Source organism: Crocuta crocuta, unplaced genomic scaffold, assembly GCF_008692635.1.
Source record: "Crocuta crocuta isolate KB4526 unplaced genomic scaffold, BGI_CrCroc_1.0 scaffold128, whole genome shotgun sequence".
In the NCBI taxonomy this organism is placed as follows: Eukaryota; Metazoa; Chordata; class Mammalia; order Carnivora; family Hyaenidae; genus Crocuta; species Crocuta crocuta.
Window position 1 is genome coordinate 4709799 of NW_027532232.1, and position 20584 is coordinate 4730382.

Below are 20584 nucleotides of genomic sequence, written 5' to 3' on the forward strand. Positions count from 1 at the left end.
GGTTGTTTTCAATTTGCTTAATTTTCCCCACAACACTTACTACCATCTAACATGCTATGTCTTCTAGTTGTTTATTTTTCCTTATTGTCTTTATTAGGCTGTACATTTCATGAGGGTAGTAGGAACCCAATCCATTTCTGTTGAATGAATGAATGAATGAATGAATGGTGTATTCTCCCACCATCCAGTGGAATTCTCTATGTCACCTTTACTCCATCTCAGTCTCTCTGTCCACATCTAAATTCTGGACTCTTATCCCTCATTCCCAATTGCCTCAAATCTTCTCCTTTTTGCCACTGCTACCACTGCCATTTTGCCCAGTGACCCCTGAATCAGCTTCCTAAACAGTCTCCCTGGCTGAGCTCTTCCCTCGGTACACCCTAAATTGCCATGTCATATTAACTCCTAAAAATATCACTTGGATAATGTCTCTTCCTACCCCCACCCAAAAAAGGGGAAACAATCACAATGGCCTCTAAAAAACAAGATTATAACTTCCTCTTTACACTTCTCTGTTTTTTCTAGTTTTTCCACATTAAAGGTAGTCTCCTTTTACCATAAAAGGTTATGGAAGATAAAACCCCCAAAAGGTTCCCTCGTGCTTACACAAAGACTCTCCACCATGTGGCCACCACTGCTCCGGATGCCCTCAATCGCCCTGCCTACCCCCTCTGAACGGTCTCCACCCTTCTACACACAGACGGGGCTGAACTCTGCCCTGAACTCCAGTGACAGAGTCTGCCTCAGATCTCATGAAAGGAAACCAGATGGGTCGGGGCGATTCCTAGGCACGAGGGGACTACAGACGTCATCAGATGGAAGCCATATGTCGAAGTCACACATCTGACCAAGTAAGAAGCCCCAAAAGCAAACACTTGAGACCTTGGTTACATCACTTGCTCCATCAGTCTGAGAGTCCTTCTTCTCGGTTCATTATACGTAATTTGAACTTGGAGCATTGTACTGATTTTTCTCATTGCTTACTTTTTTAATGCTAGTACGGTCACCGCGCTTTACCACTCAATAAACCATAAGAAATCTAAAATGCAAGCCCTCCTCTGCGGATAAATGGAATTGATTTTTTAAATCCATTTGGATTCACTAGAAACAACTGCCTTTTAACACTCATCTGAACTCCTACCTAATTATTTTTAGGGCTTTGGGCTAGAAAGCAAATTGCATTATGTTCTTCTAGAAGTATACTTACAGAACCATCTGCAATCCCTTCAAAGCAATCTTAGCAAGTCACTACTGGAATACATATTGTTATAAACTATTAGATCATAGAATTACAGGGCTGGAAGTGATCTAGAAAACTGACAGATCCCCACAGTCTTTAAAACCACATATTAATGAGTCCAGAAACTAAAGGGCCAAATGTGCTTCTTCCAAAATTTCCTGCCGCTTCCACCTCCCCAAGCCATAAAAATATTTTTGGGTAGAGTGAGACCAAATCCATAAGCATGTATGTTATTTTCTTAATGTTTTTATTATTTATATTTGAGAGAGAGAGACACAGTGCGCACATGAGTGGGGGAAAAGCAGAGAGAGACAGAGACACAGAATTCAAAGCAGGCTCCAGGTTCTGAGCTGTCAGCACAGAGCCCAACGCAAGGTTTGAACTCATGAACCATGAGATCATGACCTGAGCCAAAGATGGAGGCTCAATTGACTGAGCCTCCCAGGCACCCCTATAAGCATTTAAATTTAAAAAAAGAAAAAAGAATTCAGGAAGACTTTTCCAGTGCTCGGACCCATGACTGTCCCCCTTGCTACGCACATCCGCAGGAATCACGTGCACATCTGAAGCCAGCCCCACCCTTTCCACACCTACATTGTCACTAGGTTATCACACTCAGTGCCAGCAGGAGCCAAATGTCATCAACAGAGTTGACCCCCCCACCCGCGTTCCCATGACAGTAGCTGGCAGAAAGGACAGGCTCAGTGACATTTATACCAAAGCACTGGCTGGACTCATTCGAACCTGGACAAATGCTCAGAAGCATGTTTTTTACAGCAAAAGCAAGTCAGGCCCTCTCCTAAAACGAAACGTGTATCAGCAGTCCCAGTCCCCTTCCGCCTCTCTCCTCGGATGTTCAGACCTTCTAGAAGGTCCACCTCCCTTCCGCTGGAATAGCCAGACGCATTCGGCGTTCATTCGTCCAGCGCGTGTTCTCTGAGCAGTGTGCCACACACTCTACACGGACATTCTCCTCTGTGCTGCACAACAGGACTCTGACGTGCATCCTCTGCTGCATCCTCGTTCAGCTGGCAAAGGATCTGAGGCACAAAGAAGTTCAGTAACTTGCCCAAGGTCACACAGCCAGTAAGTAGTAGATGGAGCAAGAGACTTGACCCGAGGGGTCCAACGTCAGCGGCCATGCTCTTAGGCTACCCTGTTCAGCCTCCTCTCAGGCCTCCTGGCGCTGACGGCAAGGTGCTCAGTGTTAGGAGGAGGGAGAAGGTGGTGCGATCTACATACGGAGAGAGCCTGACACTTCTCTAAGAGTGAGACTGAAATTGGGGCCAGCAGATTGGAGAGTCAACCATGGACAGAGGTAGGGAGGCATGTTTCGGCCCAGGAAATCAATCATTCATTCATTCATTCATTCATTCGTGGTATGACGCTGAACTGCCACCAACTTCCTCTTCCTCGGAAACATTGGCATTGGCAGCCCACTCCCTAGGCCAGAGGCAGAGGGTGACGGTCAAGCACTTGTTAACCCTATAAATGCTGAGTCCGTGCAGGGCCATCGGTAACCCAGGGAATCAAGAGCTGCTGGAGGTTGTTGGGCAAGTGGATGAGGACACGTCCCTCTCTTCCTGAGATGGTTCGATCGCCACTTGGCAGGCACGGCCATCCCCAGATGAAGGCCCTCCTTCACCTGAGGTGCTGGTTCCTAAGACTCTTCAAGGAAAGAAGCCAAGTGCCCCGACTCTTGACGCACTCAGCATACAGTGATGGCCCCGGGTGACTCTACGCCCCTCTCCGCCACGGAATTTTGGGAGGGACCTACCCCACCCCCACCCCCCAGCCTCCCTGGGGCCACCCGGTGTTTGATTTACAGACGTGAAAATCAGACAATGCCGCAGGCCTGCTCCCTGTAAGAATTCAGTTGTGCACCTTATGTCTCTCTTACACTTGAATTTAAAAGTTTAAGACATCAGGAGGTGCGGTTTACTTTCTGGTTATTGTTAGCATTATGAGAAAAGGTACTATCTGACCTGGGACAGACCTCTGAGAGCAACTAGTTCAGCATTTACCAAAGTGTGTTCCGTGGAACCCTGGCCCAGAGGGCTGTTCTGCCAAGAAAAAATGGGTTCACAATGTCGGCTCCAAAACCAAGTTCACTGGCCTCCGCACCTCTTAAACATTCATGTCAGTATCGCTCGCGGCGCCCTACGGGAACAGGTACCCGGATTCACCCAACGGCAGAGCCAGAGACCAGACACCAACTATGCCCTTTGCCTTCTTGCAATTACATCTCCAGAACTGTTCTCAGATCTGGCCGCTTCTGCCCCATTTTCACACCCATCACCCAGCGCCACGGCCATCTCTCCTCCAAAATATTACAGCCTCCCATCGGTCTGCCTCTTCCCTACAAAGCAGCAGGGACAGTCTCTGCAAAACACACAAACATCACTCTCCCGCTTAAAGTTTTCAATAGCTTTTTGTCTCTCCCCCAGGATAAAGTCCAAAATCCCCCCAAAGGCGTTTTAAAGTTCCACAATGATCCGGCTCCAGGCCTGACTTTCTCCGATTTCTCCAGCACTCTGTGCCCTCTCACTTGAGGAGCATTTGCTCTTTTCTCTGCCACTCCCTCCCTTCACCTACCGCTGCCAGGGCTCACAGCTCCTGGGGGCTCCCCCTGCGCAGCACTCCTGACTCCCCTTCACAGCCCCCTCGGAATTGACCACGGCATGGGCACGCCCATGAACTCCGCTGGGCGGGGTCTCCGCTGGGCGGGGTCTCCGCTGGGCGGGGTCTCCGCTGGGCGGGGTCTCCGCTGGGCGGGGTCTGCCTCCGGTGATGCCCGGCTTAGGGGGCTTCACTAACTGCTTCCGAAAAACTGATAATGTAAGAGGTAAAATAAAATGTAAAGGCTCTTTTACGCCCGATGTAGCTCGGAATCTCATAAACAAATGTGCCCGTGGAATTCCTCTCTCATTAGCCCTCCCAAACTCCTGCTTCTCAGTATATATATACAACAGGGGACAAGCAGATCCAGCCCAAGCCTCTCATTTTACCGACGATTCTGAGGTCCAGGTTGGCGGAAAAAGCTACCCAGGGTCATGCAGCATGTTAGCTCTTGAAAGAGCACAGTTGCTCTCAGAAAATAACCTACAGCATAGTAAAATTTAACTATTTTTATGCTACCTGAAGATGCTTTAAAGCTAAGAACCCCCACAGAAATTATAAATCCCAAGTAAGAGGGAACAACCAGGCAGAGGAGGTGAAGCTGGTTTTTCATCACTCACACTGAAATAAAACTGATTTATTAAAGAGTTAAATGAGGGGCGCCTGGGTGGCTCAGCTGGTTGAGTGTCCAACTTCATTCAGCTCAGGTCATGATCTCAGGGTTCGTGAGTTCAAGCCCTGTGGTGGGCTCTGTACTGACCGGGGAGAGCCTTCTTAAGACTCTCTCTATCCCTCTCTCTCTCTGCCCCTCCCCTGCTCATGCTCTCTCTTATTAAAACAAAACAAAAACCTGAGCTGTCTCATTCCCATGTGTGGCCCACTTGGTGGATACAATACTTCTTTCTCTAGCTGTACGAACATGGCTCGCTATACAGTTGACCCTCGAACAATTCATGAGGTAGGAGCGTGAATCCCCCCCACCTGCCACAATCCAAAATCCACATATCACTTTTGACTCCCCCAAAACCTAACTACTAATAGCCTACTGTTGGCCAGAAGCCTTACTGATAACAGTTGATTTACACTTATTTTGTTATATATATTGCATATCGTATTTGTGCAATGAAATAAGCTACAGGGAGAAAATATTAGCAAAAACATCAGGAAAAGAAAATACATTTTCAGAACTGTATTATAAGAAAAATCTACCTATAGGGGACCCAAAAGCTTCAATCCCACGTTGTTCAAGAATCAACTGTATTTGACTAGATAACTTTAAGGAGAAAAGGAGGGGCACTAGGTGGCTCAGTCAGTTGAGCTTCCGACTTATGCTCAGGTCATGATCTCACAGTTCATAAGTTCGAGCCCCATGTCAGGCTCTTTGCTGATGGCTCAGAGCCTGGAGCCTGCTTCGAGTTCTGTGTCTCCCTCTCTCTCTGCCCCTCCCCTTCTTGTGCTCTGTCTCTCTTCTCCGAAATAAACATTAAAAAAGTTTTGTAAAAAGAAAAGGAGGTATGATTAGCATAAATCCAGGACAATAGAAACACATAACAGGAAAGGAGAAGAAGACACTGATGCCATGTCAGCCAGTTATTAAAATTAGAACTCTGGAGAACCAAAGTCAGTAGCCATTAATGAACAAATTCAAAAAAATCTTTATTGAGTGTGTATGACTATGCCAGGCATTAGATTGTGTGCCTTTGAGCCCTGCAGCTCAGAGAAAGTAACTACTCCATTTTTTTAAATGTTTATTTATTTTGAGAGAGGGAGAGAGAGACCACGAGTGGGTGAGAAGCAGAGAGAGAGGAGAGAAAGAATCGCAAGCAGTCTCCCCATCAGCACAAAGCCCCACTCGGGGTTCAATCTCCCAAACCCTTGAGATCATGACCTGAGCAGAAATCAAGAGTCAGATGTTCAACCAAATGAACCACCCAAGCACCCCCTCTACTCCATTTTCTACAGTAAGCGGCCCCAGGAGATTTTTTTTTTTCAAGTAAGTTTCAATCTTAATAAGATCCTGTACATACACATTTGCTACTGAAAATTAAACTAGCACATCAAAAAAAAAATTTATTACAATTCCAATTTTTGAAAACCAGAAAATCTAGTCTTTGCACCCTACCCTAATTATAATTATGGTCTAGCCAAAGCACCCCAGTATTTTCATATGGGCCTCCTGCACAAGTTACTTGGCTTCCAATTTGATATTAGGCTTTATCTTTTTTTTTTACATTTAAGAAGTTTTTATTTATTTTTTTTTAAGGTTTTTTTAAGGTTTTTTTAATTTATTTCGAGAGAGAGAGAGAGCGTGAGCAGGGGAGGGTCAGAGAGAGAGGGAGTCACAGACTGAAACAGGCTCCAGGCTCTGAGCTGGCAGTCAGCACAGAGCCCGACGCGGGGCTCGAACCCAGAACCGCGAGATCATGACCTAAGCGAAAGTCGGACGCTTAACCGACTAAGCCACCCAGGCGCCCCAGTTTTTATTTATTTTTGAGAGCAAGAGAGCATGAGTGGGGAAAAGGGCAGAGAGAGAGAGAGAGAGAGAGAGAGAGACATACACAGTGAATCCGAAGCAGGCTCCAGGCTCCAAGCTGCCAGCACAGAGCCCTACTCTACAGAGCTCTAGTCGGATCCTTAACCCACTGAGCCACCCAGGCTCCCTAGGTTAGGTTTTATCTTAATGACCTCAGGCTCCTCAAACACACAGGCAACACCCAAAACCTACTAGTGCTTCCTTGGGTCAAATCAAAAAGTATAACTAAATATATGGAAGTCACTCAAATGCAAATTACAGGATTCCTCACAAATTACGGTATCAAGGTAGAAAAGACAAGAGAGGGCTTATATCATAGATCTCAAAATATTATACAGTTTGTCCTAACAGAACAGCTTTCCCAAGCTGCTGCATACTGATCCTAAAATTACTATCAAGAAAAAAACAGTCTAAGAAGGTTTATGTTTATATCATCTCCATGTCGTCATTATCCCCCATGCTGTATCCTCTGAAAGATCTCTGTGATACAGGCAATAATGACCTCTCCTTCTACATCTTTCCACTGTTGATTCAGTCAGGGAGCGCTGGTTGAGATGGCGATGGTTTTCAATCAATCACATCAACCTTTCCATCCTTTCTTTCCGAGCAGTTAACAAAGTCCTTACTCCACCTCTCCTCCTGTTGCTGAGTATTCTGTCCATGGGCCCCTGTGGTCTTTTCTCACTGTCCCGCCATTGGGGTGGATATTCTGGTAGAGGGGAAGGGAGTTCGGTACTAGGGTCGAGGTTCATTTGCTAGGGTTCTGCATTAATACTCTGGACATAGTGTGAGAGGCAGCTGAGCCTTCCTGGGAATTCTCTTCACTGGCCGTCTGAGAAGGTTCCAGGGTCCAGGCTGAGTAAAGCTTTGTAGGCGAATCCATTGAAAGCCTCATCACAGACAGAAGCTCCTTCTAGATCTTTGGATTCCAGGGGAAGTTGGTGCACACGACTCAAGCTTGCTACAAAGTAGCCTGGAAAGAACGATATAGTCCAGAAAGAGCGAAAAAAGCCGAAACTCCAGCAAACCACGACAAAATAAAGAACAGAGGATGCTATTTATTTTCTGTGATTTACCGACCCAACGGAGCTGTTTTGAGGGTGAAATGAGATAATACTAGCAAAGCTCTCAGCACAGTGCTTGGCAGGGAAGTAAATCTCAACGAAACAAAACAAAACAAAACAAAAACATTAAAAGAGAGCTGACTTACCTTGGACATTGCAGATCTAGGACTAAGACCGTTTCTATAAAGACCACGGATGAAACTCGTCTCCCCCACTCCCACACCCCATTAACCTCTTTGATCAGTACTTGTTCTGATATTTCATGTTAATTCCTTCAGGCCAGTAGAGGAGGAAAAAACTTTTCCTGGACCCTCTCGGGCCATGAATTGCACTGACTAAAGACAGTAGTAAGAGAAGAAAACAGAGTAGATTTGCTTGTGCAGCACTCATTCCGTAGGGAACGCTCAGTGATGAGTAACTCAAAAGTCGGGGCTAGAATTTGGGATTTATATACTTAGTAGGGAAGAGGAAGTGGGGGGAAGGCTCTGTGGGAAGAACAAACAAGATTCTTTAGGAAAGACAAGTAAGTTTTCAGGAGAACAAATGGGCGATAAGGAGGAAGTTTGTGATAATATTTGTCTCTACCTGTTTTGTGTCTTTGTGTCTTCTGGAGAGCCACAAAACTCTCTCAGGGAGGCATTTATGAGTAAGTAGACTCTCCCCAAAGAAGGAATTTATGGCAGCCCTATTTCCCTGAAGTTACTGCTTCTGGTCAGATAAGGGAAACTCCAAGAAGCCTTTATTCATCTGTGGATTCTCAACTGCCCTCAACTCAAAATAAATTTGTGTCAAAGTGGCATATTTGGGGGTGACATATCCAGATTCCCTTTAAGTCCAGTAAGCATTACGAAGGGGAGAAAAAGCTGATTTGTTCCACCGGCTTCTAAAGATGGCAGTAACATAATCTAATAAGATATATAAAGAAAAGTGGAAGTTGTGGTACAAACTAATGATTACTGCTATAGAAATTCCTACCTTTGTCAAAAGAAACTTAAAATTTATAAGAATGCCACTAGAGTAATTATCCGCCTTTAAAATACAGCATTTGACAATCTAATACTTTTCTTAATCTACTGCCTTTCTTAAATTATATGTATTTTTTTAAATCACTGAATCAGCTACTTCAGACCTCAGAATCTGCTAAGTTTTTTGTATGAACATTTTTAGCAGTACAATTTAAAACTCTTACCACCTTAAATTTGAGGTTTTCTCCATTTTCCCAAAATTCTCAACCCAGGCCCAATATTCCCTATTTCCAAAGTTTTTCTCACTAATCACAATAGGTAATTAGGAAGTCAGCTCAGCCTTTTTCTGAATAGTTTCCTGGTTTTGTCCTTACAGGAAGAAAGAACAGACATTAGTAGGAAAACCCTAAGAAATATGTTGATTAAGAGCTTTCGTTTGACGAAGTGCAGGAAATCTGTCAGTTTCCCCAAAAGGAAGTTTTTTAATTAAAAGAAAAAAATTGAGGGGCGCCTGGGTGGCTTAGTCGGTTGGACGTCCGACTTTCTCTTGGGTCATGATCTGGCGGTTCGTGGGTTCGGGCCCCGCATCGGGCTCTGTGCTGACTGCCAGCTCAGAGCCTGGAGCCTGTTTCACAGTCTGTGTCTCCCCCTCTCTCTGACCCTCCCCTGCTCACGCTGTCTCTCTCTCTCTCCTAGAAATAAATAAAAAATATTAAAAAAAAAAAAAGAAAAAAATATAAACTATCCTTACAAAAAAAAGTTATGACGCCGGTATTCCGAAGGGCTCATTTATTAAATCTATTTATTTCATATTTTGGTTTCTGGGGCGTAATTCATATCTGACGTGTAAAGCCAAGGTTCAACCCCACATCCTCAGCCCAAGCCTCCCTTAAGAAAAAGAACTTCAAGTTTTCCTCGGCAATGTTTTTTAAGTGCAAAAATACTTCGTGGGCAATCTCTTCTCAGTTTGTCCTTAACTTTCACTATGAATATTTAAAGTTTTGAAAGGTCACCAGTGGGTTTGCATTTTCCCAATCACTTCTTGAAATGGAATCCCCCGGTCCTCTGCGGTGGGTCACGAAAAAGTTAGTAATTTGTGGGTAATTTAAGCTTCCGAAGAACTCCCAGAATAGGGTTTTTAGTACACACGAGGTGGGGGGTGGGGGAGGGGAGAAGAAGCCTTGTTGGAGCCACCGGTTTCACTCCCTAACTCGCCTTAATCCCTAACCACTGGAGACGAGGGTGTAGGCGGCCAGGATTTGGGGGGAAGGGGCTCCTAGAGATANGGCCACGCGCTGGCGACACTGACGCGAAACCCACCGGGTCAGCGGGACAGCCCCGAGGCCCCGCCGGCAGGGGCCAGGCGAGCACGTGGCTCGGCTTCCCCGGCAGTTTAGCGCCGCCCCGCCCAGCCCGGGCCAGCTGTCCTGCCCAGACCCAGGCGCCACCCTCCGGGTTTACTTTCATATTCAGCTAGGCGCTACCCACAATGCATTTGTAAAAATAAAATGCAAAAAAGGTCAGTAGGTAAAGTAATTCCTACAAATGCTACTTTAAAAATAGCGATTTTGTTTGGCTTCCCTCTTATTTTAATAGGAAAGTTGTACACCTCTTATTTTTCATGCTGATGACGTAGGCCATGAAAAGTCCCCTTACTTAGAAAATAGTCTGGAAAGGAACTATAAATAATCAGAGATTCAAGTTGCCTCACAGTTGGTCCGAGTGTTGTGGGTTATCGTTAAGCTGATTAACAATGTCTCCCCCCACAACCACCCTTGACTGGCTAAGAGTTTTGTCCCAGTCCAAAATGGTCATATTAAGGCAATGTTTACATAAATTAGCCAAAGTGCATACAAAAGTAACCTTAGCTTATGACCTGAAAAGGAAAAGACTTTCAAAGCTATCTACTTGTTTATAATTTTTTAAGGAAAAATAGCTTACGAGCAACATTTATACATTAACCTTCAACGAGCAACATTTATACATTAACCTTCAACGTGCTGTAAAAACAAAAATGAAAAAACCAAAAACCTATAAGAATGACTTACTTTTAATTACCTTTAAACCTATTCAAGAGGTGTTTTTAGAAATCCTATAAGGAAGACTGTTAACTTGTGGCTAAACAGCAATGTATGTCCCCTTATAAATCAGGAGGGAAGAAGAAAAAGTCTATTGAAAAAAACCTTCCTTTCAAGAATATATATAGTATCATCTCATGTATCTGTGTATATAAATATATGCATGTTTGTAGATGGATAGAAAACATCTGGAAGATATACATCAAATTATTAGCACTCTTTACGGAACTCTGCAGGAGGGCATTAAAAGAACCTTTAAGAAATAAAAATATGTATAGAAAGTTTGTTGCTATAAATTTAATTATTTTGCAGGTGTCCATGACTAAGCAGAGAATGTACGCTTTTTGCAAAGGCTTGCTTATTTCACATTTAAGTGCATAGTTTCACAGACCGGGATCAATACCCAATTTAAAACCAGGTCCAAAAGGACGTGTAGTAAGTTTCCACTCTGTGTCAAGGCTTCCTGCTCCATCCACATTCATCCATCGGTTCAGTCGTCAGCCAGCAGCTGTCATCTTGTGGTTCTTTGCTGTGATCTGTGAGAACTGACACTAAGATTTAAGCAACAGATTGCAACACATTGGATGACTTCATTAGGAAATAAACATGACAGCTTTGTTGAGAATCTGCACCCTGAATTGTAAATGTGCTTTGAAAAAATTAAAAAAAAAAAAACCCACTTGAAAAACCGGAAGGAAAGGTTCTAGGTCTACTAAATCTTGACAGACAAAAAGGGCATCATTTGTTAACGAGGACAGTACTTAGCTGCAGAGCACCCGTAGGCCACATTCACAGACTGATGGGGGCTGGTTGAAAACGGGTGCTTCCTGTCAGGCTTGTGAAACTTAATACTTAATTAAATCCTGAAAAAATAAAAAGCATTAAGATACAAAGTCCCCAAATTCTAGGCGACGAGTTGTCTGGAAATGTTGGCATACCAGAATCTTGGTCAATGTTGTAAACATGATAGGCACTTCGTTCTCTGCTTCGGAGGACTCAAAATGCGTCAGGTGAGGTCTGTCTGCAGGAGATGGGCTAAGAAGTAAGCTTTTGCTTATGTAATTCCAACCCATGAGTCAGGCCTCCGATGACGATTCCCTCAGATCATGTTGTTAGTGTCGGGTAATCTTCCCACGACGATATACCATAGGGAAAAAAATGCATAGCATCCTTATAAAATAATAAAATTTTAAAAATCAATTAGAGACTGGGGCGCCTGGGTGGCTTAGTCAGTTAAGCGTCCGACTTTCGCTTAGGTCATGATCTCGCGGTTCGTGGGTTCGAGCCCCGCGTCGGGCTCTGTGCTGACAGCTCAAAGCCTGGAGCCTGTTTCAGTCTGTGACTCCCTCTCTCTCTGACCCTCCCCTGCTCACGCTGTCTCTCTCTCTCTCCTAGAAATAAATAAAACATTAAAAAAAATCAATTAGAGATCTTGTTGAAATGAGTGCGATCATTCAACCTTGTCACTTCTAGAATGATTCAATGATCCTGCCTTTTCATTTCCATTCCCTTGTGTACCTGCAGCTCCGTGAGGGAGGCCTGAACGTATTGACACATGTCCAAGAAAAAGAATAAGGCGAAAATAATGGGGGTCACCTCCAAGATGAGATTGGAAAAAGTCTGTAGATTTTATGAGGGCACTGGAACGCTCTTGCTTGCTCTCGTGCTCTCTCTTTCTCTTGCTCCTTTCCTCTTTCCTGGGGGCAAGGCCCCATGAGCAAGCTTGGAAACAGATCTCTCGCCAGGGGAGCCTGGAGATGACCACAGTCCCAGCCAGTGTCTGTATTTCAGCCCATTGCAGGGTGACAGACCCCGATCCTGAGCATCCAGCTAACTGCGGCCAGATTCCTGACCCAGAGACAGTGAGAAGGCCAACGATCGTTTTGTCTTAAGTTGCTAAATTTGGGCTTAATCCTGGGCAGCAACAGATAACTAATACATCCCTGCACTTTACCAAAAAGCCTTCTATTTCCAAAGTCTCAAAGGGTGATCCACACGGGAAAGTGGACTGCTTAATCAATCCTCATTTTTGCCAAGAAGTACTTCCCAGTGTGGTCTCCTTCTAGTAACCATTCTTGACTTTGTTGGACAGACTTCAGGCTGTTGGAAAAACAAAACAAAAACAAACCAACAGACAAAAAACCCCTACCTTCCAAAGAGGAAGATTCACCACCACAAGGAATACAAGGAATACTAAAAAAGAATATGCCACAGCTTCCGAAGACAATGTCACTTCGTTTCTGATCTCTTTTCACCAAGGACCACATCCCTGGAATGATTCTTCCAAGGTGATTATTTTGAAAGGGCTAATGCTTACTTTAGATTTAATACTCTGTGAATGAGTTGTCCTGTGTTTATTTAGTATCTGGCAAATGTATGACATGTCCTACTGATGATTACTCTCTGAGTTAGGTGCTACTGTCTCTGATTTATAGACAGAAAAGTGAGACAGAGAGGACTTGCTGGAGGGTGGGGCGCCCAAAGAGCCAGTGCCAGAGGGGAAATCTAAACCAGGCCGTCCTGTTTGGCTCTGCTCTTTATTACAAAACTATCTGGCTTGTTTGCTTTGACTTCTAGTTGTTTCTCATACAATAACATCAACCCAATAACAAAGTATAGTTTCTTATTCATTGTGGTAAGACTTCACCTCTACTCAGATAATATTTCGATTTGATGGGTTTAGAAAATATGCAAAATGTCAAATGAGTGTTCCTTCACACATTCTCCTGTAAGAGAAGGGAAAAGAGGGGTGCCTGGGTGGCTCACTCGGTTGAGCATCTGACTTCAACTCAGGACATGATCTCGTGGTTTGTGGGTTCGAGCCCTGCGTTGAGCTGTGTGCTGACAGCTCAGAGCCTGGAGCCTGCTTCGGATTCTGTGTCTCCCTCTCTCTCTCAGCCCCTCCCGGACTCGTGCCCTGTCTCTGTCTCAAAAATAAACATTACACAAATAAAAAAAGAGAAGGGAAAAGAAATCAAGGCATCTCTGTTTGGGCAAATTTAGGAAGGTACAAACTCACAATAGCAAATTCGGATTTGGATCTTTATGTAAAACCTGACAATTTTTTTGTTTAAAGTAACATCAGGCTTTGAGTAAAACTTTCTACTCATTGGGCTAACCGGGATCTTATGTATCTAACCAGACTGCTAGCCAAGCTCATTCCAGATTTGGAGTCTGGCTTTTGGGAGACGGCTTTACAGCCACTACCCTGTGGGAGACCCCAGAGGACTAGTTACTCCAGAGGGTTCCTTTATTGAGAAGCCTTTTTCATTTTCCTTTTTTTTTTGTCGGTGAGGGTACCTGGCTAGGTGTGTTCCCTCTGGCTATAACCAAGAGGAAGGTCTTTGCTGATTCCATTTCCTGGGCAATTCTCTCCCTTCAGTCTATTCTTCCTCCTGGGAACCATGGAAGACTCTCTTTAGACCTTTATTGCATGTTACTACTTAACATATCCATTGTTGTTCTGTAATAATTTGTAAATGTGTCTCAGGTCCCCAGGCAAATTAGAACCTCTTTAGTGCTGGGAATGCAGTTGTATCCATTTCATTAGCCTGGCAATATTTTGTACACAGGCGTTGCTTATTCTAAAGAGAGAGCGCGCGCATGGGCTTGTGTGCCCATGCATGCAGACGCACACATGGGGGAGGGGAAGAGGGAGAGAAAGAGAGAGAGAATGAATCTTAAGCAGGCTCCATCCCACAACCCTGGGATCATTACCTGAGCTGAAACCAAGAGTTAGACGCTTAACTGACTGAGCCACCCAGGCGCCCCAAGAATACTTTTAAGTGGATAAACAGCTTTCAGTTTTCATCTCCAAGGATCCTGTTATCAACTATAGACAGGATCTAGGTGGCTTCAGAAGTCAGGCAAGCATCCAAAGATGCTCAATTTCTAATCTTCAATCTGCTTCAGCCAAACTTGTTGAGATTCCAAACTGCTAAGAATATTGATGAAGTTGAGCAGGACAGGATTCACCCTGAACTTGACCATTTTGATGAGTTGTCAGACTCCTATTGTTGGACAGTGTTATTTTTATTTATTTATTTTTTTAATGTTTATTTATTTTTGAGAGACAGAGCACAAGTAGGGGAGGGGCAGAGAGAGGGAGACACCGAATCTGAAGCAGGCTCCAGGTTCTGAGCTGTCAGCACAGAGCCCAGAGCGGGGCTTGAACTCACGAACCACGAGATCATGACCTGAGCTGAAGTCAGATGCTTAACTAAGGCACCCAGGTGCCCCTGGACAGTGTTATTATTTATTTCTAGGAGAGAGAGAGACAGCGTGAGCAGGGGAGGGTCAGAGAGAGAGGAAGACACAGACTTCCGAAGTAGGCTCCAGGCTCTGAGCTGGCAGTCAGCACAGAGCCTGACGTGGGGCTCGAACCCATGAACCGTGAGATCATGACTCAAGCGAAAGTCGGAAGCTTAACCGACTAAGCCACCCAGGTGCCCCTGGACAGTGTTATTTTTAAATGATTACTTGATTTGTATTCATTTGAGCACTGTTCAGCTCAATTTAAATAATTGCCCTCGGGGACTTCTTTTAACCCCTAAGCACCTAAATTCAAAATGGATTCTGCGCAATAGCTAACACTTGAGTTTTCCTCTCTTTTCCATCTTTTACTTGAAGTCATGAACATCATCATTTTAATAAGGAGGTTAATATTTACTGGCACCCGCTTTTAGCAAGCACTGTGGCAACGAACGCATAAGAGAAATACCCTCTGTCCTCAAGCAGCCAAGTAAACAAAATGATTTACCTGCCACTACGTTTTGGTCCAAAGTATAAGAAAACACCAAAGTATGATGTAAAGTCCCCAAAGCACAGTTTACAGATGAGGGACTTCAAACTGGAGAAGCTGGACGCCTCACCCAAAGGCACAGCTGGGAAGTGACCCAGCCAGAACTCAACTCCACTTTTCTGATGCAAAGTGTGATGCCCCTGTCCCCAAATCCTCATGGATGTGTAGAAATATACACTGAGCCTGAGGAATTTCCAAGGATAGAGACTATTTATGACTGAAAGAGCTTTTACTGCATTTTAGGGGAGCCTGGCAGGCCCGGTCGGAGGACCATGTGATTCTTGGAGTGGTGAGTTCGAGCCCCACGTTGGCTAGGCAGATTACTTAAAAATAAAATAAAAATAAAATAAAGAGACTTTAATGCATTTTAAAGAAAATTATAAGCACAATGCAATTTATAGGGTAGGTTATTCAGTTTGTGAAAATTGCTAAAGAAAAAAGCTTCCTTAAAATTATAATAATACACGTAGTGTGGAATGTTAATAGCAAAAAAATGTATTTCCAAGAAAAGAGCACATGTAATTTTTGACTCACAGTTACTGATGGGAAATCCACGGTCATGTGATGCCATCAGGCACTGCAGGATGTGCTCATGGCTAAGAGCTTGGTCAGGAGGAAAGCGCTAGGGGGCGCCTCGGTGCCTCAGTTGTTAACCGTCTGATTCTTGGTTTTGGTTCAGGTCATGATATCATGGTTTGTGGGTTCGAGCCCCACATCTGGCTCTTCACTGGCAGCAGAGCCAACTTGGGATTCTGTCTCCCTCTTTCTCTGCCTCCTCCACCCTCTCACTCAAAATAAATCAATTACCTTTACAGAAAGAAAAAAAAGGGAGGAAACTGCTAGAGGCATGGGGAAGGTAAAGGGACTCCTACAACAGGAGACAGTGATTTCTCAGAGGCCACACAGGGTCACTTCATGGGGAGAAAATAGCTGGAGCAAAAGGCAACAGTCTCTGCTATAGTGTTGCTTTCCGTGAAATAGCTTGTCATTTTCATTTGCCTCCTCTAGGAGGAAACAAGCAAGGCTGCTCAGCACAAGTGGATTGCACATCTATAACTTCCTGTATTCAGTACACACTCAGCAGATGTTCATGACTAAATGAATACCACTTTCTATAGCATAGGTGCTGTCAGGATCCAATGACTTAATGGCAGGTGGGTTGGTCTAAATATCACACACTGAGAAAGGTCCTGAGTGCCTAGAGCAGGATGCTATACTAAAAGCAAATGGCTGTTGCCACCTTGCTGGGGACTGATGTTTATGTCCCTCTTGATCCATATTTTGAATCCACAGTCATCAGTACAATGTTATTTGGTGGAGTGTCTTTGGGTGGAGCTCCCACAAATGGGATGAGTGTCTTTCTAAAAAGAGACAAGAGAGATGATCTCTCTCCACCATGCGAGGCCAGTGAGAAGACAGACTTCTGCAAACCAAGAGAAGAGCCCTCACCAGAAATCAAATCTGCCGGCGCCCTGCTCTTGAACTCGCAACCTTCAGAACTCTAAGAAACCAATGTTTGCTGTCCAAGCCCCTCAGGCTATGGTCACTTGTTTTTGCAGCCTGAGGTGACCGAGACATAACTCATTAGATTCCATTTCTGCTACTAGCAGCGCACTCATGCACAAGTTAGGCTCAGTTTTCTCAATATTAAAATGGGTATAATAATAGGGGCGCCTGGCTGGTTCAGTCAGTTGCGTGCATGACTCTAGATTTTGGCTCAGGTCAGGATCCCAGGGTGGTGGGATCGAGCCCCGCATCAGGCTCCACACTGAGCATGCAGCCTGCTTGGAATTCTCTCCCTCTGTCCCTCCCTTGCTTGTGCTCTGTTGCTATCTCTCAAATAAAAATAAACTTTTTAAAAATAAAACGAGTATAAGAAAACAGGTGTAAGCTCCTCACTATCGGCCTTGGTGATGATTTGTTTTAATTTGACACCAAAAAAAATAAAAGGTAACAAAAGCAAAAATAAACAGTGTGGGGCGCCTGGATGGCTCAGTCTGTAGAGCATGTGACTCTTGATCTCAGGGTTGTAAATTCAAGCCCCACACTGAGTGTAGAGATTACGTTAAAAAAACTAAAATCGTTAAAACAAGTTAATTAAATTAAAAATAAACAGTGGGACTACATCAAACTAAAAAGATTCTGAACAGCAAAAGAAACTTTCAATAAGATGAAAAGGCAGCTTGTGGATGGGAGAAAATATTTGCAAGTTATACACCTGATAAGGGATTAATACGCAAAGTATATAAGGAACTCACACAACAGCGAACAAACGAACAATCCAATTAAAAATGGGTAGAGAATCTGAATAGACATTTCTCCAAAGAAGACACAAAGATGGCCACCAGGGCCATGAAGAGGTGCTCAGCATCACTCTTCGTCAGGAAAATACGAATCGAAAACACAGTGAGGCATCACCTCACGTCGGTTACCGTGGTTATTTTTTTAAAAAAGACAAGAAACAACATGTGCTGGTGAGGCTGTGGAGAAAGGCAGCCCTCGTGCACTGTTTGGTAGGAATGCAAACTGGTGCAGCCACTGTGGAAAACAGTGTGAACATTCCTCAAAAAATTTAAAAAACAGAACTACCCTATGATCCAGTAATTGCATTACTGAGTATTTATCAGAAGGAAATCTACCAACTTGACAATAAACTATTTGTAAAAAAATAAACAAACATTTTTTAAAATTAAAAAAAATTTAAAAAAAGAAGGAAATGAAAACACTAACTTGGAAAGATCTTTGCACCCCCATGTTCACAGCAATGTTATTTACAATAGCCAAGACATGGAAACAAATTAAGTGTCCATGTGGTGATGAACAGATAAAGAAATTGCAGTATGTATGATGGAGTATTACTCAGCCATAAAAAAGAAGGAAACCTTGCCATTTGCAACAACGTGGATGCACCTTGAGGGCATTATGCCAAATGAAATATATAGAAAAAGCCAAATACCTATATGATCTCACTTATATGTGGAATCTAAAACAAAAGACAAAAAATAAAAACTGAAATTATAGATACAGAAAACAGATTGGTGGTTGCCAGGGGGGAGGTGGGGAGGTAGGGAGGAGTTAGGAGGGGGAGGGGTTAGGCAAAATGAGTAAAAGTGGTCAAAAGGTACAAACCTTCAGTTATGAAATAAATAAGCCATGGGGATATGATGAACAGTATGGAACTAGAGTTAAATATTGTGGGGCGCCTGGGTGGCTTAGTCAGTTAAGCGTCCAACTTCGGCTCAGGTCATGATCTCGCGGTTCATGGGTTTGAGCCCCATGTCGGGCTCTGTGCTGACAGCTAGCTCAGAGCCTGGAGCCTGCTTCCGATTCTGTATCTCCCTCTCTCTGACCTTCCCCTGCTCACACTGTCTCTCTCCCTCTCAGAAATAAAACATTTTTAAAAATTAATTTTAAACATAATAATATTGTATTACATATTTGAAAGTTACTAAGAGAGCCTTTTTAAATTTTATTATATTTTAAAGTTTATTTATATATTTGAGAGAGATGGAGTGGGGGAGGGGCAGAGAGAAAGAAAGACAGAATCTCAAGCAGCAGGCTTTAAGCCATCAGTTCAGAGCCCAAGACGGGACTTGAACTCATGAACTGTGAAATCATGACCGGAGCCAAAATCAAGAGTCAGGTGCTTAACCTACTGAGCCACCCCAGTGCACCTATGAGAGTAAATCTTAAAAGTTCTCATAGGGAAAAAAAATTGTAGGGGTGCCTGGGTGGTTCAGTTGGTTAAGCCGCTGACTTTGACTCAGGTCATGATCTTACAATCATGAGTTCGAGCCCCACATCGGGCTCTGTGCTGACAGCTCAGAGCCTGGAGCCTGCTTGGGATTCAGCGTCTCCCTCTCTCTCTGCCCCTCCCCCATTCACACTCTTTCTCTCTCAAAGATAAATAAACAAAAAAAAATTATAACTGTGTAACTGTGTGTGTTGACAGATGTTATTTCACATGTATAGATCATCTCACAATATACAGAAATACCAAGTCATTATGCATATACCTGATGCTAATATAATGTTACGTGTCAAGTGTATCTCAATTTCTTTAAAAACAGGAATAACAATAGTACTACCTCACAGAAGGGTCTGGAGGGTAAATGATTGCTCTTAGCATAGTCCCATCAGCCAGTGCTTAATTAATGCTCTCTACTGTAATAATCATTACTACCTGTTCTGTTTCATAGGTATGATATTTCCTATATTGCACAGATGAACACTGTTTTGCTGTAAACTAAATGCTTTTGACATTATTTGATTCTGCGTTGATGCTTCTAGGGACAGATGAGGCATTTGTACCCAATCTAAGAGCCCAAGCACCAGGTGGGGCCGGCCTTGTACCTCCATATGACTCCCGGCTGATCTGTTCCTGATTCCTCAAGAATCGGGGGTCCATTCTGCCACCCATCGCAGCCAATCTCCACCTCAGCCAGATTTTGCTGCACCCAGTCCTGGAACCCGGACAAGGACCCAGTGATCTCACGGTTCCACCGACCAGTTGTGAGGCCCTTGCCTGGTGTATATTCCCAGTGAGTAAAAGCCTCCCCCCCAGCACCAGGGGGCGCAATAAAGGATTGTCTTTGACCGCAGTTTCAACGGAGATGCAAAAACATGGCAATAAAACTTCTAGAAGTGACCCTTAATAATGCAGTCCTCGCTGACAGGCAGACTTTGAGCAAGGCAATTTTTGAGCTGGTTTCAATCATAAAGGAGAAAGATGAGGGAGTAAGGTGGCCATGGTGAGACCAGACGCGGAACACCGCAAATGGTGGCACTGAGGGCCCCTCACGGGTTCACACTTCGGCTTGTTGGGCCCCTAAGCTATTCTCGCTCCCATTTTACAAGGGAGGGAAGAGACCAGAGACAGAACGGCTTGCACACAGCAAGGGAGTGGCAGAGTGGGGGCAAACGCCAGATGCTCAAGCCTGTTGGGCGGGTGAGAGGTAGGGCAGAGACGCCACAGAATGGCAGACTTCTTAAGATGGCTGACCTTCCCGCCAATACATCAGTGACCGTTCCGACTTCGGCGGGAAACAGAAACTTAGGCAAGAAACCAAAACCTCCCGCCCGGGACTTTCCAGTCAAGAGACGGCCCCTGTTACCTGGAATTGCCCACCCCCACCAACAGGTTATAAAACCCCCCACCACGGAACCCGGGCGCGACTTCCCCGACTCCCTTCTCCTGAGTCGCGGGGCCTCGCCGGGGGTGCATGCAATAAAACTGCTCCTGCGGAACATTTTGCCTTGGAGTCTTTTTTACTCACTCAAAAAA